Genomic DNA, 21495 nt, shown 5'->3' with positions numbered 1-21495 from the left:
CCAGGAGGAAGCCTCGTTGCTTATCCTGGAGAAGCTCAACAATAAAATAAATATGTGTGTGTGCATTATTCAACTGAGATTTCAATTAATTCAGAACTTGTTCCCAAACTTTCTGAGATGCTCATGACAATGAGCTCTCTGGGCTCTCCTTCCTCCAGCCTGTGACATCACGCTAAATGGACGCAGCGAAGGATGCTGATAGGAGGAAACGTCACTAGAGCTGGATGTGGTTTGACTCTGTGGTTTCAGGACCGGATAAAATATCGTAATCCCCACTCCCAACCCCAGGGCCTCTTCTCCCTCCCTCCTCATTGGGGGTGACATTGATGGGTTTTGCATAAGCTTTCAGAGCCACACGGGGAAGGTTCTCATCTCTAGGGAGTTTGAGGTTTTCTTTAGTGTGCTTCTCTGAAGACAACCGCAGTGCTTACCCCACCAAAACGTTTCATGAACGGCACTGGAGTGAGGCTGAGTTACCCGCCCACAGCATCGCAGTCTCTCTCCTGCACCAGCGACGTGATAGGTCATCCCTCGTGAGCACTGGAGTGAGCAGCAGGGCTCCCAGGTCAGAGGATGGAGTCTGGCCCCCGAAATCCCACCAAGTCACAGTGTGCTTGCATCCGACACCTGCCGGATGTCCCCTCGTGAAATAAGGATGATGGCACCTGTCCTACCTGCCCCAGGGGTCTGGCAAAGAGCAAGTGGCATGAGGTGGGGGCAGTGCTGTGAACAGTAAGAGGCACCCACACTGTAGGGAGCACCTCTGACCTCCTTTCATACGTATCCCGTCAGGCACCACGTAACGTTTCCATCAAGGATGGACCGCAGACATGGCGGTGGTCCCATAAGATGAGTACCATGGAGCCTGGGCGTGCAGGAGGCTGTGCCATCCAGGTGTGTATAAGCACAATCCATGATGTTCACACGATGATGACATCGCCCAGTGACACATTTCTCAGAACGTGTCCCCGTCATGAAGCAGTGCAGGACTGTATATGGCAAAATCCAAGAGTTTAACAACACTCTCCGCTGGCCCAGCCCGGGAACAGGTACCCCGTGCATTCCGACAGGATTGCAAAGTGTTGAAAGAAGAAGCAGGCAGAGCAGCAGGAGCTGGAGGAGAAGATAGGACTCCACTGGGGAACTTTGAACACTGACTGGATATTTGACAGTACTGTTAAATTTTGAGCAGTTAACGGTATTATGATAATATTAAAAATGAGTCCTTATCTTTTAGAGATGCATGCTGAAGTATTTACAAACAAAATTATGAGACGGCTGTAATTGGCTCTGATATAATCTAGGGGGAACGTGGGTGGAGAGTAGAAATAGTTGGAACAAAACCAGGTGCATGTTCATAATCGTAGAAGCTGAGCTGTGAACTTCCGCTGGACTCATCCCTCTGCTTCATGCGAGTTTGAAACGTCCACAAGAAAGGAAGGGGAAAACGGGTGATTCGAAAAACCACATTGAGCTCACGAATCACTGGTTTGCCGTCCGTGATTAAGACTAATGCCATCCTTTCCCAGATGATGAAACCAAAGCTCAGAGAGGCATGTGACCGCCCCTGACACACAGCAAGCCGACCGCAGCACCGAGACCAAGGACTCCGCAGCTTCCTCCACAGCGTGGCGAGGGGAGGGCATCACTGGGGATCCCCAAGGGTGCTGCAGAGCACTTCTTCACACTCAGAGTTGACCCCGAGACCTGCTGAATAAAATGCTCATTATTATTATTCTGGTTATTTACTGACAGACACTGCAGTTAGAGAAAAACACTGGAACTGCCATTGTGCACATCATTACATGCCTCATTATGGGAAAATGTCCCTGAATGGTGCAGGGGGTGGCCAATTTACGCAGCTTTCAGTCCTGTGAGCTGAAAATGGGGCGGCAGAATTGGAATTCTGTGAAAAGAAGTGCGTGTTTCTCATGCCAAGTTTGCATTTTTCAAGAGCGGTGGGAGGTACAAATGTTCCCAAATCTAAACGTTTGATGAGAACGTTCGTCTCCCGGTGCATGCTGGTCCTGAATCTGCTGCTGAATGCAGTTCCCTGGCTGACGTGTGGTGGAGAAGTACCTTCGGTAATAGGGCGCTGTCCCCATCATGGCCAGGAGTTGCCTGGGGTCACTCCCTGCTGAGGGTCCCCAGGAACCTGGAGTTGTTGACCCTCAGCCAGAACTACCTGGTGTCCTCCAATTGCCCGTCTGCAGTGCCGGTTGCCCCTGGACCAGCAGAGAAACTCAGCTCCCCTCATTGCGGGGGACAGAGGCATGGGGGTGATTTTGCCCCAAAGCACCACAAGGTCTCCCTGGGACCCACCTGGGCTGCAATGAATAAACAGGAGGAAGCGGCGCACAGAAGCTGGTGCATCTCGTCCCTGAGGAAGTATGAGGCAGGCTGACAGGGGAGCCGCCCCGCAGGAGATCAGAGATGTGGGAAGACTCTGAGAGGCATCAGCAACGAGGACCGCTCCCCCCCCCCCCCACTTACTCTCACTTTCTGTGTCTCTGTCTCTGTCTGTCTCTCCAACTGCAAGTAAGGACACAACAACAGTCCAAGGGCCAAGGAGTAGGGAGAATTCTCCAAGGGGGTGGCTGTCTCTCCCCCGTCCGCTGGTCTGATCACTCGTGGGCACCCTCAGCCACGGACACGGGAAGACTTGGTCCAGAGGGCAAAGTCAGCCCTGGCTCTGTGTCCGTGTGTCCTGGCGTGTTCCTGACTCTGTGCCTCAGCTCCCTCATCTGGGGGAGAGGATGACGAGAGACTCTATCTGTGTCTGCTGAGGAGAAAGCCGTGATGGATAAAGGGGAGGAAGCAGGGTAGGCGACAGCCTCTGCCCCTACAAGGAGAGCAGAACAGTTGGGGGAAGAGAAGCAGCCGACAGAGAGATGGACAAAGTTCCAGCAACTTCCCTACAAGGATAATTGCGATGGCATCTCACTGTCCCCAACTCCTGCCACATTCCTCTCTGCTTCTGCCTCCCCTTTAATCCATGATTTATAATGGAATTAATAGGAACCAATCAGGCATGGCTATGCCCACAGTGCCGTGTTCAACAGCAGCTGTTTCCCGTAGTAATTATGTTAGGATAATAACAGTGCAGGAAAAACGCCTGGTCATCAGTGGTGGATAGTGAGCGCTAACAAGACCGGTGGTTTCACAATAAAACTGCCAGCGAAAGAGGGAGGAGAAAGCACACTTACTTCTAGGGCTGGCCCGGATGCCTTTGTGTCTTCCCCTCAGTCATTTCAGCTTTCTGTGCCTCAGTCTCCTCCGCTGGGAAACAGAGGGGATAGCCTGTTCACAATGTCAGTTGGTCCTACAAGACACAAACCTCCAGGGAGAATGGGTCAAGGAGGTGGGCAGGCGTTTCTCCTTGGAAACAGCCATGGTTCTTGGAAGTAATGGACCACGTAACGTAGTTTGTTTGTTTGCTTGATTTTTTAATGTTACCTTGACCTAGTTTCGAGGTTGGTCTCGGTTAGAGGAGGGTCCATCCCCTTCTTGAGTGGCTGATTAAGTCACAGCTCCAGCTACTTCCCTTATGGGGCTCCAGGCCACCATGCACCTCCCCAAGAACCCTGGGGCCGGGCACCAAACACCTGGAGACAGCCCTACGCCCAAGAGTCCACAACATAATTCCAACTGCCAGTCCACAGGGAGCCCCCGAAAGCCAGCTAACCCCACCTGATGCCACACAGAAGCTGCCCCTACAGCCCTGGCTTGCTGTTACCTGTCCCGGCTGCAATCCCCATGTGGGCCTGTCTGGCCACCGCCTCTCAGAGAAGCTGGAAGTAACAGAGTTCTGCCATTCATCTCTCCGAGGGTCATGATGCTGTGTCCAGCAATCAAAAGGACCTCTGGACCCTGTAAACAATGGTCAGCGCTTGGGCTCTCCACGGGGGCTCTGCACCCTCACCAGCCTTCAGTTGTTCCCCCACTTTGTGGCCAGTTTGTTCCTCATTCCGATTCCCAGTTTTCTTCTGCACTCCGCGTGCAGAATCAGGATAGCCCCTCGGTTCCTCCTGACCCAGCCATTCCCAGGTGCAAGTCCTAACGCCCCCAGTGCTTGCGACTGCATCCCTCTGCTCCGCGTTCCCCTCCTCCAAGAAAGGGAGGCAATCATCTCAGCGCCCTCAGGGGCTGCGACAAGAGCAGGTCCAGCCACACATCACAGACACTCAGTAAGGCAGCCACCAATGTCATTAGACGCCTTAGGAGGGGTCCCAGTGTAGGGGCACAGAAGCCCTCTTTGCCCTCACCCAACACACGCCCAGGTGCTGGGAACAGGAGACAGAAGCCAGAAGCTTCTATCAGGTGATCTTAGTGGGAGAGGGAAACCAAACGTAGTTTGGGCTCAGCCTCCACGTTCTCAACAGCAATGAACTTGGACCTTTTGTTGTTATGTCCAAAGAAATCTAGACATCTAGTGACAGTGACAAGATTGAGCAAAACAGCCCCTCAGCTCACACGTCAGACTTCCACCTGCGTTCCCTGCACTGCGCTGGGAACGTGCCCCAATCCTGTAAGTACTTGTGAGTTATGTATTACACCTTTTGCAATTTAAAGGTATTTGCTTATTCAAATGTGGACATTGAAAATACACCACATATTTGGTAATTCAATGTTAGCTTTATTTATTTATATCAAGTAAAGAAATCTGGGAGGCAGAGGGGATTGAAATGGCCTGGTCCTCTCTTCAAAACAGAGAACCCTTGCTGAGGCCCCATATGGCCAAGACTCTTGTCCATGGGCTGCAAACAGGGCCTGTGATCCACTGTAATTTGACACTTGGAGCTGAATTCTGTGCACTTGTGCATTTTTTGGAGAGAGGATCCGCTGGTTTAATTAGGATAGGGAATGGGTGAGGAAGGGCAGAACAGGAAAGGAAAGAGAAGTTGTAAGGAATGGGCGCCTAAGGGGCGGGGAAGGCAGCGCTGCGAGCATGGGCGGCGCCTGGCATCCGGTGGCTGCATCTCCAGGTGAGCCTCGCCCCTAGGCCCCCGCCCGGGGGTGCATTCCCGCCCGCCGGCGCTAGAGGGCGCGCCCGCGCACACCACTGCCCGCACCGCCCCGAGACTCGCGGCACTGGTCTCCCGCTCCCAAGGGACCTGCAGGGGGCGCGCTAACAGGGGCCGCGGGAGCCCTACCGGGAGATGCAGGGCTGGCCGCCTGTCCTGGGGGAGGGCGCGCTGGGGCTGGAGGGAGGTTTTCCCTGTGCACCACCTCTTACGCGTCCCTAGGGCGCCTTCTGCTTTGGGGATGCTGGCGGGAGGGTTGCAATTCGTGCAGTGCTCTTTGCAACATCATCTCTCAGGATGTCTCGGCGGCAGGTAGCCCTGAATTTGCATCGCAGCTGTTCCCCTCGCTGTGAGACCTCAGGCAAGGGAATTCACCTCCTGAGCTTCAGGTCCCTCCACCTTTAGAGTGAGGACAGGAGCGTGCCCAGGTCGTAGGGTTGGGGCGAGAATTAACTGAGACCCTGCATCTGCAGGTGGCCCGTAGAACGCCTGGTACACACACGCACGCGCACACTCGTGAGAGCTCACGCGCGGCTCTGTGGGCAGATTCTGCTCTGAAGAGAAATGTGCTTTTCCGCTTAAACCAAATCATGGCTTTGCACCCTGATGAGCCTGAACCTGGTTCCCTTATTTGTTCGTGACTAGATCTGGCCATTAATTCCAATTTCCAGGTCTAGAATGAGACTTGCACCCTGAGCTAAGCAGAGTTGTTCTCGGCTGCTCCAACAACCTCCCCGGCGGTAACAGACACCTGCTGTGGTGAAGGATCCTCCCAGGTGGGCTCAAGGTCACCAGGAGCTACAGCTACAGGTGGCAAAGAAAATCTAATTTTCCCGCGAGCTCTAGGTAATTATAGGATGTCGTGGCAGCCTGATGAGTATTTACCCAGCAGAACGAAACAATGGCCTGATTCGTGCTCCACCCCAAAGCTTAACTGTCATTTACATAGGGCACGGTGTTTAAAATATTAATTTCATTATCTTCTAGCATCTTGTAATTATAAATCTAAAGCATCACTCAGAATATATTTGCATGTGTAAAGAATCTATCACATTGTTTCTCTGTGGCAGAAATGGCTGTTGGTTTAACTTCTGAATCTGAGCATCTACTTATTGGGAGAGCGATGATGCAATGAGTTTCTGCATCAAAGCCTGCTGAATGTTGGGGAAATACACAACACAGAGAGCGGAAGGGCAGCCGGCCGAGGTGGGGATGTCACTCCCGTCACTCGTGACACGTTCTTGATCTCCGTGTGGTTTCCCAACTTCATCCTTCTGCTGCTGAGGCCATCGATTGAGGAAAAGTCACTTCAGGCTTCTGCGGAGTTCACCATGGACCAAGCAGGAGCGCTGGAGATCACTGTCTGATTGCCAAATTCTCCGGCTGGAACTGCTTCCTGAGTTCTCCAAATCGTGTCGATTGTGCACTTGTATCAGTAAAAGTATTTATGTTCACATTCATAACATCATAACTAGCTGTTAGTCCTGCTTACCGAGTATTTGCAGGTTACTCTTGACCAGAAACACTATAGGATTGTAACCCTTGACTCCCTCGCTTTGGCTGGGGCCATGTGACTAACCCTGTGAGCCCAATGGGCTGGGAGCAGAAGTGACATGGCCTTAAGGAAGGGAAATCCGTGGTGGGCAGGCACAAACACAACTGCTTATGTCACCTGCCTCCTTCCAGCAGGGTCCAAGCCTCCACGGCTGCCAGACCCTGCATGACCTGGATCCCCCCTCCCCAGCATTCCTGTCCTTGGCCCCCACTTCTCCTCCCCCCAGTGTAGCTCTGGTCATCTTGCTGTTCCAACGTACAAGACATGCTCCCCAACTTGGGGCCTCTGCCACTGCTGTTCCTCTCTCTGGAACACTGCCTTCCCTCACACACCCCCTGGCCCACCCACCCACTTCCTTTAGTCTGTGCTCAGGTGCCAGCTTATCAATGGGCCTTCACTCCATCTTCCCTTGTCAACTCCCGTCGCCACCGCCAGGCACTCTCCACGCCCCTCCCCTCTGTACTGTTCTCTGTAGCTCTTTGCCCCACCCGACCACCTCTATAATTGCTTAATTGTCTACTTTCTGTCTCCTGCCTCAAAAATATGAGCTCTGTTTGCCATCTTATCCCATGCCTAGAAAAACGACTGTCACGTGGTAGGTGCTCAATTAATATTTGTTGGAAGGAAGAAAGAACGAATAAACGTCCACCACGCAAACCCAACGCACATGCCAGCTAGGGGTCGGGACTCCTTTTCTCTACTTAAACCTGTTTCTGGAGAGTTGGGCCTCTATGCCCGTGTTTTCAAGAGAATTCGATATTTTAAATGTGAAACCTGATTTTTTCAAGTGTTAGCCTTTAACTCTAAGCTCTATAAATAATGGCAGTGTGGACCAAACACAGCTTGTCATCAGGCTGAACTTGATCCCAGCTTCTCCCCTCCCCCATGCCCCAGCTCAGAGCGCGTCCCAGGTAAGTCCGTCCACAAACAGGATTTGTCCCGGTGATAACAGTGCAGGGTCGCGCCCTCTGTGCAAGGGCCTGACCTACGGTATTCTAGCCTGGGTCGTCTTCTGTGCTGGCTGCGCCGCTGTGAGCCTTACACCAATGCTGCCCCCTCTGAATTTCTTTTCCTCATCTGTAAACGGACAGGATAAACCCCGCTTCCCAGTTGTCAGGACTGTGGAAAAACGTGTTGACTGCTCGTGTCGGACACAACAACAGGTAGATGGTGATGTTGGAAAGGTGACAGTTCTCACTAAGCTTGCTCTTTAGTCCCAATCTCAGCCCCCTGAGCACGCGTGGGCGATGGGGTCATAGTCTGTTGCAGGAGTTTCTGTGCTCAGCTCGAGGCTCATGTTGTTGACCATCTACTGTTCAGAGTAGAAAGAGAACTGAGCCGGGAGTCTGGGCACAGTAGCTCTCATCCCTGGTCACCCATTCGACAGACAGGCACCACTGAGTTCCTTCTGAGTGCCAGGTGCTGTTCTAAGTACACAACAGTGACTAGGACAAGTACCTGCCCTCGAGAGGCCGAGACTGCAGGGAGGGACTGAGAATAAACGGTACAGCAGGAAATTGAATGACACATGAGGCGGCGATGAGCGCTCTGGAGAAATGTAGACCAGGGAAGGGAGACAGGGAGTGCTGGGTGCAGGGAATGCTAGTGTGGTTGGGGAAGAACAACGATCTGGAGGAGGTGAGGGAGAGCCCCACATTACTTCCAAGAAGTGAGGGAGGGAGCCGTGCAGTTAGCTGGGGGTAGATTGTTGTGGGCAGAGGGAGCAGGAAGTGCAAAGGCCCTGAGGCAGGAGAGCCTCTGATGTTTGAGGAATGTGTGTGGGGGTGAGGGGGCATAGTGTGCGTGGAGCAGAGCTCGTGAGGGTGAGCAAATGCCATCTGCCTGGGGGGTCGGGTCGTGCTGAGGACTGGCTTCTCCTCTGAGAGATGGGCACTATGGCAGATTTGGGACAGACATGGCCTGACAGATGATACAGACTCATTCTTGCTCCAGTGAGAACAGATGGGGGCAAAGGAGGAGGTGGGGAGGCCTAATCACACTGCTGTCTGATGTTCACGTTGCTGACTTAAGCCCTCCGAGCCTGTTTCCCCTGCAGCCACGTGGGGGGCAGCTCTGTGCCATCTGCATTCCAAGACTGACGTGAAGATAACGTGCTCCGATGTAAAAGCCAGCCCCTCCCACCCAGCCTGGGTTCACATCCTAGTGCTGCCACATGCCACACGGTGATCTCGGACCAATTAAGTGGCTTATCAGTGCCTCAGTTTCCCCATTTAAAAAGTAAACATAACAATAGCTTCTACTCCAAATGGCTCTCATGAGGATTGAACAACATGATCCTCGTCCTGGGTTTGGAGCAGGGCCTGATCCACAGCGGGCTGCCAGTGAGGATCAGCAGCTGAATCAGGCAGCTTTCCCGCTGGCAGCAAACGTCGCCACATCTCAGTGGCGTGTGATTCCAGGCTTTCTTGCTCATGTCACGTGAGGCTGTGGGTCGCCTGCAGCTCGGCCGCGCTCTCTTTTGCTGCTGTGCTGGGCTCAGCTCAGCCCCACTGTCTTCTCATTTCAGGGTCCAGGCTGAAGGAGAGAATGCAGTCTGGGGTCTGCTGTTTTCATGGGGTAGGTTGCTCAAGGGGGTGCAGAGGGACACCCACCACGCCCCCTAATGAATCTCCTTGGAATTAGCCCTCTTCCATTTCCACTCTCATTCTCTTGGTTAAAGCAGGTCACACGACCAAGTCAAAAGGCAGCAGAGTGGGGTGTATGCACTGCCTGATGGGAGAGAGCAAATAATCCAGGCCACCTCAGCAGCTACCACGAGTCATCATCATTGTACCTCACCAGCATCATCGTCATCATCATCTCCATCATCATTATCGTCTCCATCATCATCACCACCATCATCTCCATCATCATCACTGTCATTGAACATCATCATTGTCATCACCTCATCATTTCTAGATGGAAGGCACCATGGGAACCACTGAGGCAGAAACAAAAATGTGTGAGCAACAGCCTCTTCCAGCAAGCTCATAAGTAAAAGTGCCACAAGGGATTGTCATTACCAGGAAGCTAGTGACAATTTGATTTTGTACATTCAGGCAAGACAGATGTAAACTTCATATATGTGTGTGTGAGCCTGCAGGTGTGCTGGTGAAGCCATTGGGACTAAAAATCGTGTGTGATAGCAACAAGGATGCCCCACTGCAGCGTGCGTCTTCCTGACATAGAAAATTCATCACCCAAGGGGCCAGCCCGGTGGTGCAGTGGTTAAGTGCGCACATTTGGCTTCGGCAGCCCAGGGTTCACTGGTTTGGATCCTGGGTGCAGACATGGCACAGCTTGGCAAGCCATGCTTTATGCTTTATATGTCCCACGTATAAAGTAGAGGAAGATGGGCACAGATGTTAGCTCAGGGCCAGTCTTCCTCAGCAAAAAGAGGAGGATTGGTGGCAGATGTTAACTCAGGGTTAATCTTCCTCAAAAAAAAAAAAAGAAAATTCATCACCCTAAGGCAGATAAAATATATATTGCACATAAAATACAAACAATACATAACCAACTACAGATAAAATATAGTACGTAATACTGTGGTATGAAGTTTAGAGGGAGGCAGTAAAATTCACTTTGTGTTTCACTCTATTTTGAGGCCAAACACACCATATGTAGAATTAATGAGACTGCGAATTTCCTCTGAATGTTTGTACCCTGATGTTCTGGGGTAATGACTATGTTTTCCATCCCAAAAATTACTGGGTAGTTTATTGTGGACTTCCCTTTTTTCAGAGGAAAACAGAATTGTCAGTTTGTGAAAGCTAATGGGTCTTTTTGTTTGTCCGTGTCCTCATTTATTGTGTCTGGTCTATTTGGGTCTCACATTTTACCACAAGGATGAGTTATGGACCACATGGGGCTGGCTCAGGGAAGCGCCCTGCAGTGTGACAATGAGGACAGTCAGAGGTGGGGATAACGGGACATCAGCTTTTTTATAGACTAAACCAGGACACAAATGCAGACGTGGACCTCACTTTAGGAAGCAGAGCTGTTCTCCAAGCAGGCTGTCGGGGAAAGTGCCAACATGGGTCACATTTCCTGGCAGATGTCGCTTGACTTTTGAGTTGTTTCTTTCCATTTCTCCTTGGCCTTTGATTGGTGGAGGAGCTTGACAACTCAGTTTAGTGTCTCCTCTCCCCAGCCTTTAAGAAGTTCACTTTGCACAATTAAATCTCCTCCCAGGAATGTCGTGGTGAAATTTCAAGCTGGGATTCTTTGCAACGTGCCACCTCCACTCAAATACACTTTGCAATATATGGGTTTTCCCCAAACTGGAGGATGCCGCGGCGTGCAAGGGATTTAGGAGTTGGACTGCTTGGGCTCCAATCCCAGCTCTATAGGTTTGTTTTAGTGTCTAAGTTTCAATTTTCTCAACTGCAAAACGGGGACGTAGATATGATCTTACTTACCAGGGAGAATTAAGTCCATGCCTGGCAGCTTCTGTCACGATTAATACATGCATTCTTGATTTTCCTCTTCCTTTGGATGTTCAGACAAGGCTCCAAAGGTAGCCCAAAGGGTGGCCAGAGGAGACAGCTGGCAGGGTATGTGATGTGGAAGGACGCTCTGATGCCCTGAGCTGCCCTCAGCATTCCACCAAGAGAACAGCATCACTGCCGTGGATGGCAAGCCTGTGTTCAGCCAGGACGTCATCCAGGACCAGATGGGCTCAACTCAATTATTTAACAGTTGTGTGTTGAGTCCAACCATTGGCAAGACGTAGTGCACAGGAGGGAAATAATCTGCATTCATTATCCACCATCGTGTCTTATCTCATTTAATCCTGAACAGTAACCCTACAAGGTGGGCATGGCTCTCTCCCTCTTACAGATGGAGAAATAGTCAGGGGGGTTGACACTCATCCACCATTCCGCACCATTTACGTGACCATGTCTGGATTAGCAGTCGTGTTTTTCTGACCCCACAGTCCGTGGTGCCTCCGACCAGCCCTGTGCCTTTCCCTCCTCTGGGTTGGGCAGGTTCAGATCAGAGGACTGGATTGGTCCTTCATTCTGCTCGGTCCTTGCCCACTCGGTTCCCAAGGATAACCAACCTCCTAACTCTCCTTTCATCCTCATTCAGAAGCCACCACTTGCATGAAATCTCACCCACCTTCCTTCCTCTGACACCCTGCAGGCAGGGCCGGCGGCACAGGCCCTGGGCTCTGAAGAGCTCCCCAGTTGGCTTAACGCTCTGCCATCACCATCTTGAAATTCTTAGCAATTTTATCTTTCAACTTGTGTTTTAAGTGAAGCCTGCTGGGACAGGGGACCATGTGTGTGAGCAGAGGACATACAAGCAAGCAACGTGTGTGCCTGCCATTCCTTGCCACCCCCTTCACATGTGGCATCTGCGATGCCCCGTGAGCCCAGAAGGCTGGTGGTTAGCAAGACTCAAAGTGAGAACAAAGCCAGCGGGTCCGTGACAGCCTCCTTTCCTGACACCTTCCTTGTGAACCAGAACATTCTTTGAGTGCAGAAAGAAGTGGCATTCTAAGAAACAAGAATGACCAGAGAGCCCTATTGTGTACTTTCTCACTCACGTTTCTCTCCCGTGTCGGCCGTCCACCGTACTGAAAACGATGACACAGAAGGAAAGGGAAAAGCAGAACAACACAGAGTTCCTTGTCTTTCAGCCTCCCTAATTCACCAGCAAGCTGAAGATAGAGACTGTTAGTAGAATGTGTGCAGACCAAGAAGCAAAATATACACAGCTGAGTCAGCTTGGGGCAGCATTCCCACTGTTCTGGCCAGAACAGAATATATGTGCATTTAAAAGCTATGAAATACGGATTTTTCAAATTCAGCGATTCTTCAGACAAGTTAAATAGACTGATATTTGCATTTAAAATTGGCCTTGCACAGTTGAAAGATTAATGGCAAAATTCATTTCAATTATTTCTAATTTTTATTTACTTAGAACAACATTAAATAGCAAATAAAAAGCACCATGACAAGTTGAGAGAACTATCACAAGAAAAAGCTTTATATTTTATTAACTTAAGATACTTTATCCTTTTTCACCCTGCTTTTCAAACGAGGGGCCTGCGTTTCATTTTGCATCAGGTCCCGCAAATTATGTGGCCGGCCCTGCCCTCAGGGCTGTGTGCGTATGTAGCCAACATGGATCACAGCGGGGACCCTGTGGCATGCATAAGACCCTCGAAGGTAAGGCTGGTATCTTATCCATCTTTGCAACATCAACGACCACCGTTACAGAATCAAGCCCACTAGCACGTGCTTGAGTATTTTGTTGTTTTGAATTAGACCTTGGAACTAGGAGGCAGAAGTGGATGTTCTCATCAGTGGAGTGAAAAATGGGGACAATAAGCAGGAAATTAAGCACACTGCTTACAAAAACAACTGTAAGGTTTGTTTCCGTTTCTTATTCACTTCTTTTCCATCACAAAGAAATACTCTTAAAATCTTTCACAGTGCCTCTCAGCTGTACACAAAACAGGTTGGTCACGCTTATCCATTGGAAGTCTCTCCATTGCAAAGAAGAGAAAACTGGCTTAAAAAATAGAGACAATTTATCGACTCATGTACAGCTGCACAGTCACCTTGGTGCAGCCCTATCTAGCAGTTCAACAGTGTCTCAAGGCCCAAGTGTCTTTCTGTTTCTTGTGCCCCATCTCCACACTCCTGGCCACATCCTAGTCATACTGGCCTCCCTCATGATCACAAGATGGCTGCCAGCAACTCCCAGACACACAAGCTTCCTCACTCATATCTCTCTTTCGAAGTATATGTGTGTTTATGGGATCTGAGCTGGCAAAATGTAAGTCAAGATCAATTTGGGTCTGTATGTGCTACACCTGAGGAAAGCTTATCTGAAAATGAGGTCAATGCAGAAGATAACATATCTGAGAGAGAAAGAGAAAGAGAGAGAGAGAGAGATTCAGATTCCTAAGAATATTGGTTGAGCAGCTGGATCCAGCCATACTTGAAGTCATAACCCTGACTTTTCACTTACAAGTGCCAATAAATTCCTTGTGCTTTTATTTTTTTAATTTTTTTGCTCATTTGATGGATTTCGGTTACTGTCACTATCAATCAAAAGAATCCTGACAATTACAAAACTCATCCATTCAAACGTTCATTCATCAACCAGTTCTCAAGCATTCTTCTGTATCGACCACTGGTCTCTGTTTTTTGGAGCTCACACCCCAGAGAAAGAGGAAGTCCCAAGCAAACATCTGGAAGTGATTAATCCTACATTCCTGAGGATCTGGACACGCTATGGGCAGTGGTTATGTGCATCCTCCACGAGCTACCTGCCAGTTTCAACTTTCAGGAGCCTAGTTGGAGAGGGTTCCAAAATGGGCTGCAAAATGCCTAGATAATATATAAATACAGGTCAGCCCCTTGCTCTTAAAATGCTCATTCTTCCCGTTCCCAGCCCCAACGTCAGATAAAAACAACAGGCATAAAATAACATGTCTACAAATTAATTTCTTTAAAGATGGCATTTTTCTCCTGAATTTGGACAGGAGAGAGAGGAGATAAATCTCGTAGTTTAAACCCTCAACTCTGCATCCCTGCTCATTCCTCCGGCTTCTGCGAGGTCTGTACTTGGAACAGCAGGGACCTAAGACCCTTTGATAAAGCTCCCACTTAAATCACTCCAGCTAATTCGTGTCTGCTGGGTACACTTGCTTTTCCTACATCCCTGGGCTTTCTCTCGGCGCACAGAGCCACCAGCCAATCATCTGAAATTCCTCATCTCTTAAATAAACTGCCTTTGAGAGGAGAGGGTGCTTCTCTCCTCATTCTTCCTCTGCGTCTTCTCAGGGGTGTGGCTGATTTTTTTCATGCACTTTGGAAAGTTCTTCTCTGTCCCCAGGTGGTTCATCTCCTCGTGTAATTTTCTGTGGCGTTTCATCACGTGCTGTTGGTGTAATTCGGGCTGCATTTTAATTTCCTCCTGGAGTTTTAGATTTGCACTTTCAGACTGCATTTTCTGACTCCAGAGACGCGAGCTCAGTTTGGAGAGTTTAACTGGAATGCTGAGTGGCGCGTTTATCTGGTTTTCCTCTGGAGCTTGTGTATTTCCTAACTTCCTCCTTGCACTTAATTTAGCTGCATAAATCAGTGTCTACAAAGCGGCTTTGATGTGAGGGTCCGGTGGTTTCCTTTTCCTGATGCACGATTATATCCAGTTCGAAGTTGCCAGTCCCTGGGTACCTTCTTGGACAGCAGGCAAACCCACTACCCTCCCAGGTCTCCAGCAAAGGCTTGAGCTGACCCTCACTCTAAGACTCACCCCCAAGATGCACAGGGCTGTCAGGCATTGTTTTCCATTCACTCAGTCCACCTCTCTTACCCGCCCTCATTCTGCTTCCCGTGAAAGCACGCTGGACTTTCCTGAAGGTCCGTATTTTCACCCAAACCATCCCCTGTTGATACCGGAAGTGGCTGCGGTCCATCTAGGAGGACCTGGAGGCATTTTTTGGCTTCAACCACTTGAGATTGGAGGCTGTTTGTTTCTAAGGATGCTGGCCCTTGAATATGAGCCACAAACAGTTAAAATGAAAGGCTCGTGGGCTCTTTTTCTCATTCTTTTATCCCCAAAGAGAGAAACTTGTTCAGGTTATTACTTGCTGCCGAATTAAGCGTCTCTAACTTGTTCAAAGAGACAGCCTCAAATGACTTCAGATCTTCACCAGCTGTGTAATCAAGCTAAGCTCATCATGAATATACTGTCTTTTAACCTGGGCAGAAAATCTTTGGGCTACCATTTCCCTCCTTACAATGATTTGTCTATTTACTGTAAAAGCAGTCGGCAGTATTTGCCACTCTCTCCCAAGGAAACCCCACCCTGGGCCTCACTCAAGCCTTCAGACAACGCCGTCCAAGTCCTGCCCGGCTTCTCCAGGATGAGTTAGAGTTGGTAGGATGTGGCGCTCAGCACCGAAGGACCCTGCAGAGCCTCCCGCTGGGCCTCAGCAGGGCACATGGAGCCCTGGGGAGTGGTCCACTTGGAATCCAAATGAGAGCCTGGCCAGAAGGGAATACCAGCAGCGAGGCTGCGGCGAGCCCAGAGGTCAATCGAGAGGTGCCGTCCGACCTTTGTCTGTCAAGGCACACTCGGAACAAAATGGTTTGTATAGTGTAGGGTGGAAACGAACGAGCCTGCAACTCACTACTCCAGACCCCGGCGGGTCCCACAGAAAACCATGAGGATCGCAGTGAAGCCAGCCGCCCATTCTCTCCCCTGTGGTCCAGGGCACCAGGTGGACCCTCTGCGGTAGAAGGTTGCCGCACATGTGAAGTCTGCAGCTCCTTCCTCTCTTCATTTCACCTCTTCCTCCATCAGCCCCGAATCCTGGCCCTGCCCACAGAGGTCGCAGAAACCTCCCTCTCCGAGTCTCCCTGCTGAGTTTCCTTTTTTTTAGGGGGCGGGCATCCTGAGGTTGGGGGAGTCTGGCCACGGGTGCAGGGAAAGCAGCAAAAAGGACCTCACCGAGGATATTTGGGTTTACTTGCTTTGTTGGTTTCTGAAGATACTTGTGGTTTTTTTCATGACATTACTTATTTTAAGTATAATTTACACACCGTGAGATGGACAGGTCTCAAGTGTATATCTGTGAACTTTAGAAGAGTCCTTCCCAACGCCATCCAGTCCCTGCCCAAGATGAAGACACTCGCATCGCCCACGCCAGCGCCCCGCCTTGTCCGTACACACCCGGTAAGGCCAACACGGCTCTGATTTCTATTCCCGTAGCTATTTTGTTGCTTAGTCTTGAATATCATGTAAATGGAATCATGTGGTAGGTACTCTTGTGTCTCGCTTCTTTCGTTTCACTAAGTCCACGAAGTTGCATAAACTGTTCCTTTTTATTTCTGAGTCATTCCCCACTCTTTGAAAAAGAGACTACTGGGTATCCATCCTCCTGTTGATGGACATTTGGGGCGTTTCCATTATTTGTCTATTATGAATAAAACTGCTGCGAACATTCTTGTTATATCTTCACATGAAAGCACGTTTTTAACGCTCTTGGATAAACACCGAAGAATGCCATTCTTAACATCTCCACATACGTTAAGTGTATGTTTAACTTAACCAGAAGCTGGCGTGATGCTTTCCATAGTGATGATATTTTCAGTCCCACCGACAACGTCTGAAAATTTTGCTTCCTCCACATCTTTGCCAACCATGGGTGTTCCAGTCTTCTGAACATTAGCCGTGATGGACGGTGTAGAGTAGTATTTCATTGTTGTCTGAATTTGCATTTCCCTGATGACAAATGGTGTAAGGCACGCTTTCTCGTGCTTTTCACAAACCTTCCTTTGGGAAGTTTCTGCTCAAATCTTCTACCCATTTTCAATTGTGTCGTCAGCCTTTTTCTTTTTTTTTAAGATTGACACCTGAGCTAACGTCTGTTGCCAATCTTCTTCTTCTTCTCCCCAAAGCTCCCCAGTACCTAGTTGTGTATTCTAGTTGTGAGTGCCTCTGGTTGGGATATGTGGGACGCTACCTCAGCATGGCCTGATGAGTGGTGCCATGTCCACGTCCAGGATCCGAACCAGTGAAACCCTGGGCCACTGAAGTGGAGCGCACAAACTTAACCACTCGGCCACGGGGCTGGCCCCTGTTGTCTGCCTTTTTACTAAGTTGCAGGAGTTCTTTGTATATTCTGGGAACAAGTCTCTTGTATTGAGGACATTTTCTTCCATTCTGTGGATTGCCTATTTCCATAATGATATCTTTTGATATCATTTTTAGTTTTCATGAAATCTAATTTGTTAATTTGTTGCTTATCTTAAGTGATTTTATGTCTTGATTAAGAAATCTTTGCTTAGGAGCCAGCCCAGTGGCGCAGCGGTTAGGTTCGCACGTCCCACTTCTCAGCGGCCCGGGGTTCACCGGTTCAGATCCCAGGTGTGGACACGGCACCACTTGGTAGACCATGCTGTGGTAGGCGTCCCACATATAAAGTAGAGGAAGATGGGCACGGATGTTAGCTCAGGGCCAGTCTTCCTCAGCAAAAAGAGGAGGATTGGCAGTAGTTAGCTCAGGGCTAATCTTCCTCAAAAAAAAAAAACAAAGAAAGAAAGAAAGAAAGAAATCTTTGCTTATCCCAATGCCAAAGGAAAAATATTCCGCTACGTTTTCTTCAAAAAGTTGTACGTTTTTGTTTTTACATTTAGGTCTATGATATATCTCAAATCATTGTGCTGAGTTAAAGAAGCCAGTCACAAAAAGCACATATTGTAGGATTCCATTTATATGAAAAGCCCAGAAAAGGCAAACTACACACACAACAAGCAGGTGAGCGGTCTCCCAGGCCTGATAGGTTAGGGGACACGGGGTAAGGAGCGTAGGGCTTCTTTTGGGCATGATGAGCATGCTCTAAAATCGATGATGCTGAGGGTGTGAAGACATTAAAAGCTACTGAGTTGCATGCTTTAAATGGATGAATTGTGTGGCATGTGAGTTATATCTCAATACAGCTGTTCTAAGCAAATATAAAAAAGACAAGTAAAAGTAGCTGGTTGCGGTTTTCTGCTGCAAATGTCTTCTTAGTGTTTGGGCCAACGAGACTGATTAGTTCCTGTAAAATGGATTTTTGTAGAAGCAATTCCCTTCTTTACCTTGCTTCGCGTGTGCAGGGCCCACGGTTTCTGGTAGCCCCCTGCGCCCCTCACTTCCAGATGGGTTCTGAGGTTTGTCGCAGATCGCAGGGCTTCCCCAAGCCCCGTGTGTGCTGTAAGCCCAGCAGGGAGTCAAGGCATCAGAAGGGAAGCAGGCGCTCTGACACCGGTGTCCCTTCCCCTCTGTCCCACCCCACCGCGTCGGCGGCACATTTCCTCCCCGAAAACACTGACATGCTGCCAACAAAGCAGAATCTGCATTGTTACGGGATTGCTAGAACACTCTAAAGTGTTCTAAAGCCCTAACGTTCTAAATTGAACATTCCTCAAAGCGTGCAATGCAGTCCTTTAGGGTTCTAAGAGATTTTAGGAAAAATAAGTATATCATAAATTAAAGCAATAAGTAATTAATAAAAGTGGGTAACGTGGAAAATGCAGGTTAAGGAACACTTGAAATATTTCTTTATAGACGGACTTCTCACAGCCTTAAACGTTGTCTGACCGTCTTCAAGGGGGAAGATTCAAAAGCATTTCCCGTGGGAGGGTGTTCCCAGAATCATTCTGTCGTGTTTTTTGTTTGTTTGGTTTTGTGTTTCCCATCATCTAATCTGGCCAACTTTCTTGATTGTAACACGCTTGGGGAAATCTACGGTGAAGAGGTTCCTCCAGCACAACCCAAAATTGCCTCGTTGATCATATTTCACTTCAAGTCTACCTACTGAGGCCAAGTACTCCAAGGACACTTTTCTTCATGTAGAACTTTCCAGAATTCAGGCTGCTTATGCCCAGTCTCCCCACCTCTTAGATGACTGCAAACACTTTGGAATAAGAAATGCCCCAGCGTCCCAACTCCAGATCTAGAGCCCCCGCACCCCCGCGTGTGGGTGGTATGTCCCAGGTTTATTTTTAAAACACAAGTCAGGTAACATCTCTGTCCTGCTGGGGACCACTCATCCCACCACAGGAGTCATAGTCTGAGTACCTTCACTCCACATGGAGCCCCCCACCCGGCCAGGCCCTAAGGGGATCCCTGCCCCTCACATCCCAAGCACAGCGACCTCCCACCTTTGCATATTCTGTTCCCTCAGCCTGGAACACTATTTTGAATTTTGTCTGCCCAGACGGACTCCATCCCCAGTCTCTCTTGCCAGCATCTTCTCTTCCTGAGAGCATTGGGACCTGCAGACAGAAAGTTTTATTGTCTTTTTTGTCAGATCCAGGAACTTGGCGAGAAAGCTAATGTTTTTAACCCTTTATTGTCACATTAATCAAGTCAGTGGTTGCTTGGGCTCTTCATTTGGCATATCATGTGAATGGGCACATCCCTCTCCATGTAGAAGACAATCTGGAGTTTTCTGGGGTTTTCCTATAATTTTATGTTAACATTCAATTAACACCATTTAAGTAAGCGTCATTTAGAAATTTATAATACAAAAATATCCATTTTCTACAGCAGTGACCCATGATGTACTGTGGCACCAAGCAGGGTTCTCCCTCATGTGCAGTTTATTCCAGTCCGCCCTGGACACCTACCTGGTGTTTCTTTCTCTAGATTCATCCGGCTCCAGAGTGGCTTCAGATGTCCTGGACATGCTGCCTTCTTGAGTTCTGTTTCACCTCATGGTCTAAAGGAGAGTCATGGCCAAGGGCACATGTTGTAGCCCAGCCATTCTCTGCTCATAAAGTCCTTGCCCTTTGCACGAAGGGAAGGGGGTTTTGCAAACACCTCTTTACGTCTCGCGTAGTATGGACCACACTGCTGGGTGAGAAGCTGCCGTAGACCCCTGCGACTATGGCAGTGAACCAGGAGGCATGGACGTTGGCTCAGGATTGCCATAGTTGCCCAAGACAGCCAGCCTGACGCTGTCTCGGGGTGGGGGTGGGGGGGGGGACTTGTTTTTGTAAAGCTGAGTGTTGACAGAGGGTTAGTCGGGCATGCACATTTTAGTTCAGGCCACACAGCCGGTGGAACCAATGTCTGCAGAGGGCAGGAGTGTAGTGTGATGGAGGTTTTTAACCTGATTAAATTGGCAGAGCGGTGGAGACCCAAGGTGTTGAAATGTTGTCGTTTAGCTCTGGAGTTAAGTGGAACAGATCCCAAGACCATGAACATGAACTGGAATTTATTGTGCCTAAGTTAGTTTTACCTGGGATTCCAATTTTGAAAATAAAATTGATGTCCCCCTGGCTGGCAGAAATGAATCTGAATAAAGCTCTTTCTGTCATTAAAATTCAACTTGTAAGCTTTAAGGAATTAGACTTTTCTTGGCTTTCTCCAAGACCTGAGTTTGCATGTCAACTACAGAAACTCATGGGCCACCACTGTCCCCTTCCTGGAAAGCACCTTCCTAATGGAGGAAAGGCTGTCTAGTTTATCTCATTTTTTTTCCTAGCCAGAGTACTCCCCCCGGGCACCAGAGCAAGCTGTTCCCCTCGCAATCTTGCTCTCACACTTAAGCACGCCCTTCTCTTCTCCAGTTCTCAAAGTCTCAGTAACCGTCCCCAAGACCCTGGAGACATCGCTGCCTCTACACTGGACACGCGGGCTTCTTCATACCCTCCTTGGAACACCGATTTGAAGATGAGATCATTTCCTGGGACCTACCGATCGACTGTTTTACTATGACAAGGAATCATCCAACATATTTTATTTCTTCACTTTCAAAACGTTTGTAAGTGCCTTTACAGAGATGTTAAATATACTGTGAAACACATACAACAGATCGTACTGAAAACCATGGGGAATATGAGATATTTTATACAACCAAAAAAGTATATAGAAGCACAATGTCATCACAGCATGCTCTGTGTGTAATACCTGCTGTTTACCAGGGAACAAGAACCCAACTCAGATAAATAGAAAGTAAGGGATAACACTTTTTTTCAAATGCCAGACAAAATTTCTCCCTGCTCTGTTTGTTCCTTGAAGCCCTGTGGAAGGACAGAGCTGGTTGGGCTCTGTGCGTTTGGCCACTCACTGTGACCCGCAGCCCAGATCGGATCCACCTGTCTGAGAAGAGTCTGGGACCAGGGACTGACAGCTGAGATACAAATTTAAATTGTGAGAAAACAACATGTTCTTCAGACACACATTGTAGATAAGCAGCATTGCAAAAATCCTTTCTGTGGGGAAATGGGGGTGACCGCCCTCCAAGAACACGGATATGCTATACAATACTCTTTACGGGGGAGTATCTTTCCCAGGGTCTTACAGCCACTTCTTTCTTCCTGGGGTTGATCACTTCTTTATTAAATTCTCCATTCTCAGCTCCTGCCTTTCATGGTTTTGGCATTTGCTTAAACCCGC

The sequence above is a fragment of the Equus przewalskii genome, chromosome 7, assembly GCF_037783145.1.
Source record: "Equus przewalskii isolate Varuska chromosome 7, EquPr2, whole genome shotgun sequence".
Classification (NCBI taxonomy): domain Eukaryota; kingdom Metazoa; phylum Chordata; class Mammalia; order Perissodactyla; family Equidae; genus Equus; species Equus przewalskii.
The sequence above is the reverse complement of the archived record's forward strand: the minus strand, read 5'-3'. Positions refer to the sequence as shown.